This window comes from Podarcis liolepis, assembly GCF_965112155.1.
Source record: "Podarcis liolepis genome assembly, chromosome: 2".
Lineage (NCBI taxonomy): Eukaryota > Metazoa > Chordata > Lepidosauria > Squamata > Lacertidae > Podarcis > Podarcis liolepis.
Genome location: NC_139555.1, coordinates 22,662,753 through 22,675,482, shown reverse-complemented (window position 1 = coordinate 22,675,482; position 12,730 = coordinate 22,662,753). Strand labels below are relative to the sequence as shown.

Here is a 12,730-nt window from a genome sequence, read left to right as displayed (position 1 = left end):
GGTTACCTTTGCTTGTTTGGGCCTGAAGTTCCACACCTCTGATTTAAAGGCAAGGGCACTGTTTCTGGGCGATGACCTGGCAATTCCACCTGATTTGCTTGCAGTTATGCAGGGATGGGACGCAGGTGGCGCTGTGGGTTAAACCACAGAGCCTAGGACTTGCCGATCAGAAGGTCGGCGGTTCGAATCCCTGCAACGGGGTGAGCTCCCTTTGCTCGGTCCCAGCTCCTGCCCACCTAGCAGTTCGAAAGCACGTCAAAGTGCAAGTAGATAAATAGGTACCACTCCGGCGGGAAGGTAAACGGCGTTTCCGTGCGCTGCTCTGGTTTGCCAGAAGCGGCTTAGTCATGCTGGCCACATGACCTGGAAGCTGTACGCCGGCTCCCTCGGCCAATAAAGTGAGATGAGCGCCGCAACCCCAGAGTCGGTCACGACTGGACCTAATGGTCAGGGGTCCCTTTACCTTTTATGCAGGGATGCAGATGCTGTTCTTAAAAAAAGAAAATGTTTCTCCTGTGCAGCGTTCCCCTCACATTAATATCACATCTTACAACTATTACCATTCATGTCCAGTGGATGGTAGGAATATATATGAAAATACGCCCATCCAGATAGACGAGGGCTAGCTGTTTTTCACTTGGGTGTGCCTTACATTTTCTTGATGCTTGGCTACCAGGCTTCCTTAAACATATGCGTCTTCACTCCTTTTTCCTTGGTGTGAAATGTGTTGGTTGCTAGGCATGCAAATAATGCTAAGAGGAGTGTAAATATTGCTATAAAAGCTTCGGATGTCACAAAGGCACTGAAGGCTCCCTTGCGTTTGGAGAAAGCAACAATATTCTGCTGTGCAGCCAGGAGGGTGGAATACAGGGAAATAATCTCCCAAGCAAAAGGTTTATTTTATATTTCTTTATTGTCTCTGTTTACTCTTTGACACTGGCACTATTTTCAGATGGAATTCAATCATGTACCAGCAATTTCAGGTTGAACAATTAAAGTGGATTTGGAAGTCTCTTGCAACAAAGCACCTTCCCAAAAATGATAAGGAAAGTGACAGGAAATTGGGAGATGATGTCCCATGGCACCCAGTTTTTGTCTTGTTAACCTATCTGGAAGGTTCAGTGAGGCAAGAACACAGAGAACTGATTTCGCATTAGTTAGGAGCAGCCAGAATTTTATAGGAGGGAAAGTGAAGATGAGCAACGACACCATCTATCAAAGAATATGGGATTAAGTTTCAGTAACTAAACTAATTCACTTTATTAGATTCAGAGCACAAAAACAAAGGAAGGATCATTTTAGGTTAAGGTGGACTGATTTTAGTGATCATTGTGGATATGGGCTGCTACCAAACATATGTCATGGGTTTACAATCTTCTGAGGGAATAAAATTTATAACAGAAGGAAATTTGTACTATGAAAAGGCATAAGAGTGATATCAACAAGGGCAGTTGTATATCTTACCTCTCGATTATACAGTAAGCCCGCAAGTTACGCACATTTAACTTGTGCACATTTAGCACATGGCAAATAAATAAATAAATAAGCAAATAAAATTTAAAGGTGGGTGGCTTTCCAGGAAAAGTGGGTGGTTTTCCAGGAAAAATGACTTTGGCAAGCCAGCCCACCACTGAACCTATATATTTGTGATTTTGGCTTTAGGTATGATCTCCAGAACGTAACCCCCACATAAATTGCAGGCTTATTGTATCTTTCTTTCAAAGCTTATGTAACTTATAATATAGTGGAATAGAGATGTACACACATATACATACATGCATACATACGATTGAGGAAATATGCTGGAAAGTGTGGAAAAACAATTGTTTGATGCGACATCCATGAAGTTGGGGTTGTAGATATTAGTAACATGCATTGAAGGGACTGAAGTGGACTGAATGACAGGCCGGAAAGGATAGAACTGGGCACCACAGGGCATGTGACAAATGTAACAGCGCACGTGACAAAGAGACAGCAGCGAGCGTGGCCTGGTCAGTTAAGTGGGAGGGAGGAAGCTCAATTTCAGAGTGATAAGCAGATGACTGGCAGGAAAGGTAAGGAAAAGGAATTGGAGAGGTTCTGTCATATATGCTTATATTTCACAAAGGAAGCAATTCTCTTCCTCTGAAGCGTTTAAATGACAGGTAGACGTGAGGCTTATTCAAAGGCAGAAATGGAGAGGCAGAGTCATTCAACAGCCACCTAAACTCCCTCCACCATCAGCACCTGCTGCTCAAACGTGTTTGGGCATGTGCAGGAGCTTGCCAGTATTGTGTGGATGACCTAAGTAACGAAGCACACAGGTCTTCAAACTGTCTGGGCACTTTTAATAGCCCCTTGCACCACAGAAAATAAAATGGCGCAGTGGAAGAGACGCACGGTTGCGACAAAACACTCTCAGACACATCTGGGTACATATCCAACAGACATGGAGGTACCGGAGTGGAGGCACATTACAGTGGTTTCCAGGGTAACGCAAACAATCCCCAGGGCTCTTAAAATAAAAAATATCAAACACCAAGCACTTGAGCAAATAATACAATTGAGAAGCGAAGATGTGAAGGCTGCCAACACAAGCAAGCCAAACATTCTTGAAGTCTCTCTTTGCAAATGGGTGAGCAACCTGCTCTCAAGTTACATTGATTTAGTTAAATACCGCCTGCTCCCCTTCCCATTATATGTACAAGTTTATGTGCTGAATATATACTTCATATTGTGCACCAGTGTTGGGGTGGGGTGGTCACATGACCCAGATAGCTGTCTGTGGACAAACACCGGCTCCCTCGGCCTGCAAGCGAGATGAGCGCTGCAACCCAGTACGTTTCCGAGCACAATTCAAAGTGTTGGTGCTGACCTTAAAAGCCCTAAATGGCCTCGGTCCAGTATACCTGAAGGAGCGTCTCCACCCCCATCATTCAGCCCGGACACTGAGGTCCAGCGCTGAGGGCCTTCTGGTGGTTCCCTCATTGCAAGAAGCAAAGCTACAGGGAACCAGGCAGAGGGCCTTCTCAGTAGTGGCGCCCGCCCTGTGGAACGCCCTCCCAGCAGATGTCAAGGCAATAAACAACTATTTTACTTTTAAAAGACAACTGAAGGCGGCCCTGTTTAGGGAAGTTTTTAATGTCTGATGCTGTATTGTTTTTAATATTTGGGTGGAAGCCACCCAGGGTGGCTGGGGAAACCCAGCCAGATGGGCAGGGTATAATTATTATTATTATTATTATTATTATTATTATTATTATTATTATTATTAGCCCATAGTCGCCAGGGGTCCTTTACCTTTACCTTTACCTTTACCTCTGGCAGTTCTCCCTCTGTGGTAGCCACCAGGAAACCAGGAACCAGCAAGGCATTTTGGAGTAGGGGCAGAGTGCCACAGGCTTTGCCACAAGAAACTGACCAAAATGGAAGGGCTTTGGATATAGCAGTAGGTATATATATTTCTATACATTTCTATACTGTTATTCACAAACAAAAAATCAGAGCGGGTTGACAACAATTATTCATAAAACCATACAATGATAATTATATAAAAAGTTGAAATCAACCAACTGTTATGGAAAGATGTAACCTTGACTGCTTGCAGAAGCCTGATGGAATAGCAAAGTTTTCAGCAGGTGTTTTCAGATCCACAGCTACCCAGTTGCAATCCTATGCATACTTTCTTAGGAGTCCCATCAAATTCAAATAGGATGGAGTAGACATGTAGAACAGAATCTATCAAATTAGACCATATCAAGAGAGAACAAAATAAAATACATTTCAACTCCACGTAAAAGGAAAATAGATTTCTCACATAACATTATACATAAGAGACTTGTATTGAATGGCACCGTAAAATATTATTATAAACGTATATGTCAACATTGACGGATAAGACATTTTACAGAGTAACAATCTTACACCATTACTTGAAAATTCACTGAATTTTCAGATAGTGAAAACTAATAATGCGGAAGCAATTGCAACAGTAATATATATAATGGAGAAAAATCCATGGTTTCAAAATAATGGTTGAAACATTCTTTGGTGGGGCATGCCTAGTCCCTTTAAAGCATTTCTTACAAAATATTATTTAAATTGATTGATTGATTCTGTTGTTAGCTGATTTGGCTGTTAGCAGTATATAGATGCTCTAGATATAGATGTTTGAAACCAGAAGTTGAAAAGCACCAGTTGCTGAATCTGCAGCACATTAGGCCAGGATTGGGTACCTTTGGCCACGCAGATGCTGATGGAATCCAACTCCCATCAGCCCCATCAGCATGGCATGCATAGTAGAGCGTGTGGAAATTTTCAACTTCCAAATTCCAAAAATGAGGAGTGCTAAAAAGTCGTAACGTGAGTTGGGAATTCAAAAGACATTTTTGTTAAATTAATATAACTTAGTTTAGCTTGTTAAGTAAAATGCATGTAAAATTGCATAAATATAATTAAAATCCTGCAACTATATCATGCATTACTATTATTATTATTATTATTTAGCATTACCAGACCTTTTCAGGAGGTAAAATTAAAAATTATTTGGTTTTCTTAAAGTAGTTTATGTGCTTGGTAGACCTACCAAGCTAAATGTTATATTCAATCGCAAAATTGAATTCTTCACACCCCAAAACAAAAATATGATCCCGCACTGAAGAAATTTGCTAAAATTAAGTTTCAGCCCCTAAAACGACACACTCTGAATGCATATGGTTATGATGTGCATTCAGCTGTGGGTATCCGAATGCTGCTTTTCCATGGCAAACCAGACCCACATAATCATCAATGTCTCCTGTCTCTGGACTAGTTAATTTATGAAGCTTAGGAACAAATCTATTGATTTCAGAAGGAGCGTCATAATGTAGTCAAGGGGGAAATCACATGACATGGATTTAAAAATAAGCACCAATAAGTTTGACCCTGTAAGGAAGAAACTGCAGCAAGGACATGGCGTCAATCCACTAATAATAATAATAATAATAATAATAATAATAATAATAATAATAATAATAATACTCCACCCTCTGGCTGGGTTTCCCCAGCCACACTGGGCGGCTCCCACTAAAAGAGTAAAAACACGAAGCAAAAAAAAAATTATTGAGCATTCCTTTGCGCAATACATCAAATCCTATTGCGCTGTGTTCATGTTAATCTTGAATTAAATGAACCAAGAAGGCAAAGGGATCAGAAGCCTTATTTGCTGCATACTTTGCTCCTCTTTGAGTAAACATTATTTGCTGCAGGATCCCTTAACGGCTTAGTAGAAAACTGCTTTGCAGTTGTACAAAATGCCTTCCGACAACAATCCAGCTACGTAGTTTTCAACTGTCTTAAGCCCAAGTCAGAAATAAGCCCTGCCAGGAAGAAAGCTTACAGGAAAGCCCGGGAGGAGCAGGAGCAGGAAGATGGTTTAATCAGAAATGGCCGGTGGGTTCGGCATGCTTTCCCACTGGCTGTTTCTCTGTTTGGCAGAGACTATGGTCTGGCCTGCCACCACATGTAGTTAGACCCAAAGGGAGCAACATTAGTATCCCCAGTCCAACCTGACAGGCCAACAGGGCTTTACAGAACAGCAGGCCCAGTTTCCATCCGTCAGATAAATTGCTGTGCTCAACCATGCCCCTCCACACCACTTGGGGTTTCCCCTGGCTGTGGGCAGGGATCCTGCAGGTGGAGGGGGGAGCACCATTGCTAGCAGAGCAATGCTGATGTCATTCCAGAACATAGCTGTCAACCGTCCCTTATTTGGCAGGAAAGTCCCTTATCCCAGCGCCGTGTCCCGCTGCTGTCCCTTATTGATGATGTCCCTTAAATTTCCCGGGTTTCAAAGGAAGCAGCTCCTCTCCCTCCCTCCCTCCCTGCCGGCCGGGGAGGAGGGAGGCTCCAACTGTGTTGCTTGGCTGCATTGCTCACCCAATAAGGAGTCTAAGAACGACTGGGGGGGTGGAGCTTGCATGCCTTGTGCCGATCAAATCGGCCGTGTTGCCTGGGGACTCAGCTTTGCTCAGCACTTCCCAGCAGAGAGGTGACGGTGATTTTCCTTGCTGCATCCCCTTTGCCGGGTTGCTGCGCTGTGGAACCACCGCTTGAGGCTTCGTTTGGCTGCTGGCTGGGCTTTCTGCCTTTGGCTCGGAGGGGCTCAGAAGTTGAACATGCCTGTACTCTGAAAATCCCTTATTTTGGCTGCTGATCCCTTATTTTTGAGGCTGCTGGTCCCTTATTTTCAAATCTGTAAGTTGACAGCTATGTTCCAGAAGCTGGTGGGAGCCGGCAGAGGTAGCCCAGGTAAACACCTACCTAATCCTTACCCCCCAGCCTGACACAAAGGGGGGCTGGATGGCTCTGCAAGCCCCATAGGCTTTGAATAAATTGATGTTTCCGTGCCAACAGCCATTTTGCATTTTGAGAAACACAAGTCCAGCACTAGTAGAACACCGGCTGTGTGTATCTAAGGTTGCTTCCATAAGGACCTGTTTGTTAAGCATTCATCCTGATTTGCTTGCACAAAGTTTGCGGGGAGGTCGCACAATGCCCACTGTTTACTGAGCGTTTGTTCTGATCCGTTTGCGGAGCTGTTCTTGTATGACGTTGCGTCATTCGATTGTTATCCTGCATTTTCCAGGGCATTTCTACCCTGTCCATTTTCCTTACCACAAAAAAAGTTCAATTTGTGGGGGGTTGAGGGGCTGAGCAGGTCTGCTGTGGGAAAGTGCCCAACCCCCAACCCCTTTGTTTGAGCCCCAAGTCAAAGTCCCATATGTGATTATCTTATCTTCAGACTTTGGAATTCATTTGACAGATCCACTCTACAATACAACAGCATACCTGAGAGTCCATTTGCCTTGCAAATGACACAAAGGCTGGACTTTACATCTTCTCAGCACTGGTGGTTCTTCAGATAACCTTTTTCTTGTAAGAAGCAACCCGGAACTTGTGGGTTGTACATCTTGTTGTTGTTCTTCGTTCCTTTGAAGGGGAAACACTGGAGATATTATATTACTGTAATAATTGCCTTGTTTAGAAATATACAAGTGGAGCATAACTAGAAAATATGTGTCATTTTCCTGTCTTCAATAGGCATAATGCTGAAACAGAAAGACACCCCCCCTCACTTAGATTCCCTTATAAGTTGGCTCCCGTTGAAAAGACATGGGCAACTGACTATGGACGGCTGGTAGCCATATGATTTTGCCAGGACCATCCGAATACATTTTGCTACCTGCGGGAAAGGGCAAAATGATGACTCCTCCCAACTCTACTGCCAGAAATCAAGTGGACTTTGAATGGGTGGAGGTTCAGGAGAAATAGCTACGGGCCACTTCTGCTGCCTCCGAGTATCTGACGCCTAAGATGGTTGCTTCATTCTGCCCAATGGTAGGGCCAGCACTGGATTCTGCTCGAGACAGTTAAGTATGTTTAAATCTCTTTCGTGGAGCTTTGCCCTCTCTTTGATTGCGACCATAAAGTGCAGTAGGATAACTTGTTGTTTTTGGTTGCAATCCTTTGCAACTAAACCCGTGGGAAAACCTCATAGATTTTATTCAAACTTCCATGGGTTCTATTCAGCATTTCAGATTGTGCCTGTAACCTTGGCACCTTCCATATATTCAACTGGACGCACATTTAAAGGGGAGTGGAGTTGTGCTTGCATACAAAATGTACATGTGTGGGCTTTGACTGCACAATTGTGTACCTGTGAAGAGGCAGCACCTGTGATTGTGTGGACAAAGCCCATGCGGACACAGGGATGAGGCCGAGGCCTGCAGCCACAAGTAGGCACAGTCTTGGGGGATGTTTATGCATGTTCATCTGAACATGTGGAAGGTAATTTAAAGAAAGGACCACAGCTCAGTGGTAGATGGATGGACCGAATGAACTGTCTCCATATGAGGCAGCTCTCTATGTTCCTATCTGCAAATACCTCACAAAGAAAATCCTTTCTTTTCAGTGGGAACCTCTGGTTTTACACCAGCTTTTGAATTTGGCTCTGTGAGTGATTTTCCGCCTCATGCTGGCAATTCAATGACTACAGGGTTGGAAGGAATTAGATCTAAACGTGTCAATTTTATCTGCCTATTAAAACTAGCAGCTCAACAAAAATATGCAAATCCCTCACCCATATCTCTACGTGTGCGCAAAGTCCAAGACAAAAGGCGAGGGATTTGCATAATAATCTACATTTTTCTTTATTGTATTAGCCCTGTTTTTGTATTATGTGTAACTCGAATAAACCACACTGCGGACCGTCATTGGTATAAAAACCAAGGGGGATGTATCTCTTATCCATTAGATTCCACACAGTCCAATGACGCAATCATGTGGGAAGCCTAAGGCTTTACCCTTAAGCGGGCTGGTGGTATTAAACAGCATTTCTAAATTCATTAAGGGCACAATCCTATACTGAAAATCACCAGCTGAGGGGGTTCTAGGATCGGGCAGAAGCCCCAGTACGCAGGTAGAACACCAGATACACACCAGAATGAGAGATATACCAGGAGAATTATCCTAATCGGCAGGTGGAGCACTCAGTTTGTGAAAGCTCTTCCACCAAAGAATTGCAGAGATGGAAGGGACCCTGAGGGTCATCCAGTCCAACCCTCTGCAACCAACCGTGATACTCCCGTTGGAGGAATGTGGTTCAAGGCACCAAAGATTCTATACTCCTCCAGTCCACAGCCTATCCATGGTGCAACTTTATGACCGAGAGAAAATAGTTCCTCTCCCATTAGCTTGAATGGGAAGGAAGAGAATTAAAAAAGCATTCAGCCCTGCATCGGTTGCCATTTCACCATGACAGAGCACAGGATATGGTGTAACTCAGGGACGCGGGTGGCACTGTGGTCTAAACCACTGAGCCTCTTGGGCTTGCCAGTTAGAAGGTCGGTGGTTTGAATCCCCACGACGGGGTGAGCTCCCGTTGCTCTGTCCCAGCTCCTGCCAACCTAGCAGTTTGAAAGCATGCCAGTGCAAGTAGATAAATAGGTACCACTGCAGCGGGAAGGTAAATGGTGTTTCCTTGTGCTCTGGCTTCTATCACGGTGTTCTGTTGGGCCAGAAGCAGTTTAGTCATGCTGGCTACATGACCTGGAAAGCTGTCTGTGGACAAACGCCAGCTCCCTCGGCCTGAAAAGCGAGATGAGCGCCACAACCCCATAGTCACATTTGATTGGACATTTGATTGGACTTAACCGTCATGGGGTCCGTTACCTTTATCTTATGGTGTAACTCAGCAGCCCCGAAAGCTGCCCCTTTATTTGTCCCTTATCTATTTACATAAGTTTTTGACTCAGCATAGGTTAAATTGCCTGCAGCTGGTGGAGGTGAAGGGGCTCAAAATGAGGTGGCTGCCTTAAATAAGAGGATATGGATTGCTGAGAACCTGTTATGTGGAGCCTCTAACAGTTGGACTTAGTAATGACTTCCCTTTAAATTAAAGAGTTTGGACAAATTCATGGCAGATGAGTGGCTACCAGTTATGACGGGTAAACACAGACAGTATGCTCTTGAAATTCTGAATACCAGTTCATGGGGTTTGGGAGAGAACCATTGCACTCGTCCTACCTTTGGACTTCCTATATGCACCTGAGAAAATAATGTTGGACTAGATGTCTCTTTAGATTGAACCAATGTTCTTATGCTCATCTAAAAAACTATACATTAATGCTCCCCTTCTTCATAACTATTGTTTTAGTTACATGTGCATATTTAAAACCAGTTAAAGGTAACTATTTATTTTATCTGGCTGAAAGCCCATAATAATACCACCATCATCAATGACAACATTCCTAGCCACTCAGTTTTTTCTTGGCTGGGGAGAGATTTGAACCTAAGGCTACAATCATAAACACACTTGTTCAGGAATAAGTCCCACAGAACACAGTGAGACGTCTTTGCATAAACTTGAACAGGCCTCTGCCACAAGGTTCAAGGTCCAATCAATCCTATCTCCTCTGAATCTCACAAGCCCATCTTTAGCAGGGACTTCTGAGTATGGATCTCTGCCGGCAATAGCCCTGCAATACGAACTTGTAACTTCAAATTATCAGTTTATGCATAATCAATCAGGAATGTAACTATCACATTTAGGTGTAAAAAAATGGTCCGCTTTTATCGCAACAGCTGGAAAGGCTGTGAAACGTAGGTCCCAAGGAAGGATGACTCAGCAAAAAAAAAAAGTATTCCCTTTGTCAGGATTTGTGTGCATTTAAGACAGTGTTTCTCAACTTTTTTCTTCTTCATCCCATGTCCCCTTTTAGCTAAAGTAAAAATCCCATGCCCAGCCTTCAAACCTGGCTCTCCTAATTGTTTAAATTTTCATAAAGACTGAAAGATGGTGACTTTTAATTATATATATTTTCACTTATATTTTTGGAACCAGTACCCCCCAGCCTTCAAAATCTTCACGTGTCCCCCTGGATGGGACACACCCCATGGGCTGAGAAAGGCTGATTTTATAGCTCCCTGGAAATACAGCAGTTGAATTAAAAAATCTTATAGTTCCAAAACTATGTCAGAAAGCTACACCTGTTGAACTTCTGTGTTAAAGGCACAGGGGTGCTAATAGGGGGTTGGGGGCCAAAGTAGCAACCAGAATATTGGCAGGCCACTTCCTGTACTAAGTAGAACTTGAGTACATACATATAAGCAATTACCTTTCTAGTGACAAAATAGTTACAGTGCAGGTGGAGTGCAGGACCTGATTCCCCTTTATTTCCTTTTAACTTGGCAATTCTGGAATGCCGGTAAGGCAAGTTTATACCATTGCCTATGGATGCCACACAACTGCCAATGGTGGGCATGTGGGCTAGTCTAGGGTTACCATATTTCAAACAGTGAAGATCCGGACAGAAAAGTTGATGGGCTTTTTTTTTTTTGGCAAAGTTGTTGAGCCCACTTTTCCGACTGGACTTAAAATAGTAAAGGTAAAGGACCCCTGACAGTTAATTGGAGAAATGTTGGAGGGGATGGAGTTGTGCGACCCCTGAGCCAAGGAGATAAGTAACCATACAACCTTTAGGAGACATCTGAAGGCAGCCCTGTAGATGGAAGTTTTTTAAAATGTTTAACGTTTTATTATGTTTTTACATATGCTGGAAGCTGCCCAGAGTGGTCGGGGTATAAATAGTAAAATGATGATGATGATGATGCAATAGGACGCCCCTGTTTTGACCAGAGAAATAATAATAATAATAATATTGGGAGGGTACGCTATTTTGTGCCTGGAGTTTCCCAGCGCTGAGGACGCCCTCTGCACCTGCTTACAACGCCTTCTTTCTTTCTTTTTTTACCCCTAATCTCAGCCCCTCCTGCTGGATCTTGGGGCGCCCGGGCAATTGAAAGCACCCCCGTCGGCTGCACTCCCCTTCTCTTCCTGGCCTTGTGTGCCTTTAACCGGGAAGCCGGCCTCCCCGGCAGACCCAGCCCATCGCCGGGCGGGGCTGCCCCGGCCGCCCGCCCGCCTTCGCCGCTCCTCTCTTCCCATAGTGCGGCCGCCTGACTTGGGCTGGCAGCGGCGAGTCGAACCGGCGCGGGGAAGAAGGGAGGGAGCCGTAGCCGCCCGCCTGCCGGCCCGCCCGCCTGCCTCCTCCGGGCAGTGTTGCACTATGCGATGCCACGAGCTGCCGCAGATCAGGTAAACGGGACGGAGCCGGAGCTGGAGCCGCCTTCCTGCTACCGTAGGGCAGCTCAAGGGGCATCTGCAGGAGCAGCCGAGGAGCCCGAGCAGAGAAGCGCTCCTGCAGCAGCCTGCCTGCTCGCCTCGCTCTCTCTCCGCTCTACGGCCGATGGCAGCGCGAGTGCTCCGGCCTCCGAGGTAGCAGAGCCGGCCTGGGCCTACGGCTTGCCGCCGGGGTACGAGGGAAGCGAGGGCGCCGCGCGTCCCCGGGGATTGCACGTGGCGGCGGCGCCGCGGGTTGGCGAGCCCACCGAGGCTGCCCGGGGGAGCAGAGGCGAGGGGCTGCTTAGGGGATGCAATGGCCGTCGGTGGGGTGGGGTGGGGTGAAAGCGACTTCGAGACGAGGCTGGGCTCCGGCACCTGTTTTGTCAGGCTGGGGGAACGGAGAGGGCGTCTCTGAGCCTAGCAAGAGTGCGGCGGGGCTCTCTCGCCGCGACGGGAGAGTTCCGGGCTGCACCTCGGAAGGAGGTGTTGAACCTTTCACTTTGGCCTGCGGGGGCGGCTTGTTTGTTGACGTTCCCGTGGCGGAGGGGTGGCCTTTTCGTCTTCTTTTTTCCACTTTCCCCGCCCCTCCCACGCACCCCGGGGAAAGTGTGTGAGGCGCTGCTGGAATTGGGGACTGCGAGGCTTAACTGGGACCGTGGCTCACTTCTCCTGGAACTTTTCTTCCGTCGGTCCTGAGATATTTGGAGCGCCTGAGGAAGAAGCAGCCTTGTGTTGCTGAAGACCACGAGTCAGGTGTTGGGGAAGGAAGTAAGGTTGGGCCTGAGGGTGTGACCTTCTCAGGAAGGTTGGAGCTGTTCTCAATTCCGCCCCCCTCCTTAGGAATCGCTGCAAAGAGGGGGCTTGTCAACCTCTGTTTGCGCCGTCGGTTCTGGTAGGGAGGGGTGCCTTAGAAAGATGTCTTAAAGACGCCCCTTTAAACAAAACAGCTGCGAAGCGCGGAGTAGAAGGGGACTTTGGATAGCTGAGTTTCTGGAGAGTGCCCTCATGGGGTTAGTAGGCAATTTGATCTGGCAACAAGTTCCATCTCCCTCGAAACTCCCATTGTTCTAGGCGCATTTTGCAACCCAG

The 12,730-nt window shown here is 45.9% G+C and overlaps 1 protein-coding gene and 1 long non-coding RNA gene across 8 annotated transcripts in view; one reads left to right on the top strand and one right to left on the bottom strand.

Moving 5' to 3' along the window:
• Positions 1–1,642: 1,642 nt before the first annotated feature.
• On the bottom strand, positions 1,643–12,137 carry LOC310700761. Its single transcript, XR_014522798.1, has 3 exons — positions 12,017–12,137; positions 6,808–6,948; positions 1,643–3,717 (listed from the first exon to the last, which is right to left on the bottom strand). It is a non-coding gene; the product is annotated as an uncharacterized lncRNA (long non-coding RNA).
• TEX2 (testis expressed 2) overlaps positions 11,265–12,730 on the top strand; it is a 102,544-nt gene continuing 101,078 nt past the window's right edge. The window contains exon 1 of one of the 7 annotated variants that reach the window (XM_083489901.1): positions 11,265–11,614. The gene's annotated coding sequence lies outside the window, so the exon portion shown is untranslated. Of the gene's footprint in view, positions 11,795–11,949; positions 12,410–12,730 lie in introns of those variants that run through there. The other 6 variants (XM_083489903.1, XM_083489905.1, XM_083489900.1 and 3 more) reach the window with 6 other exon arrangements.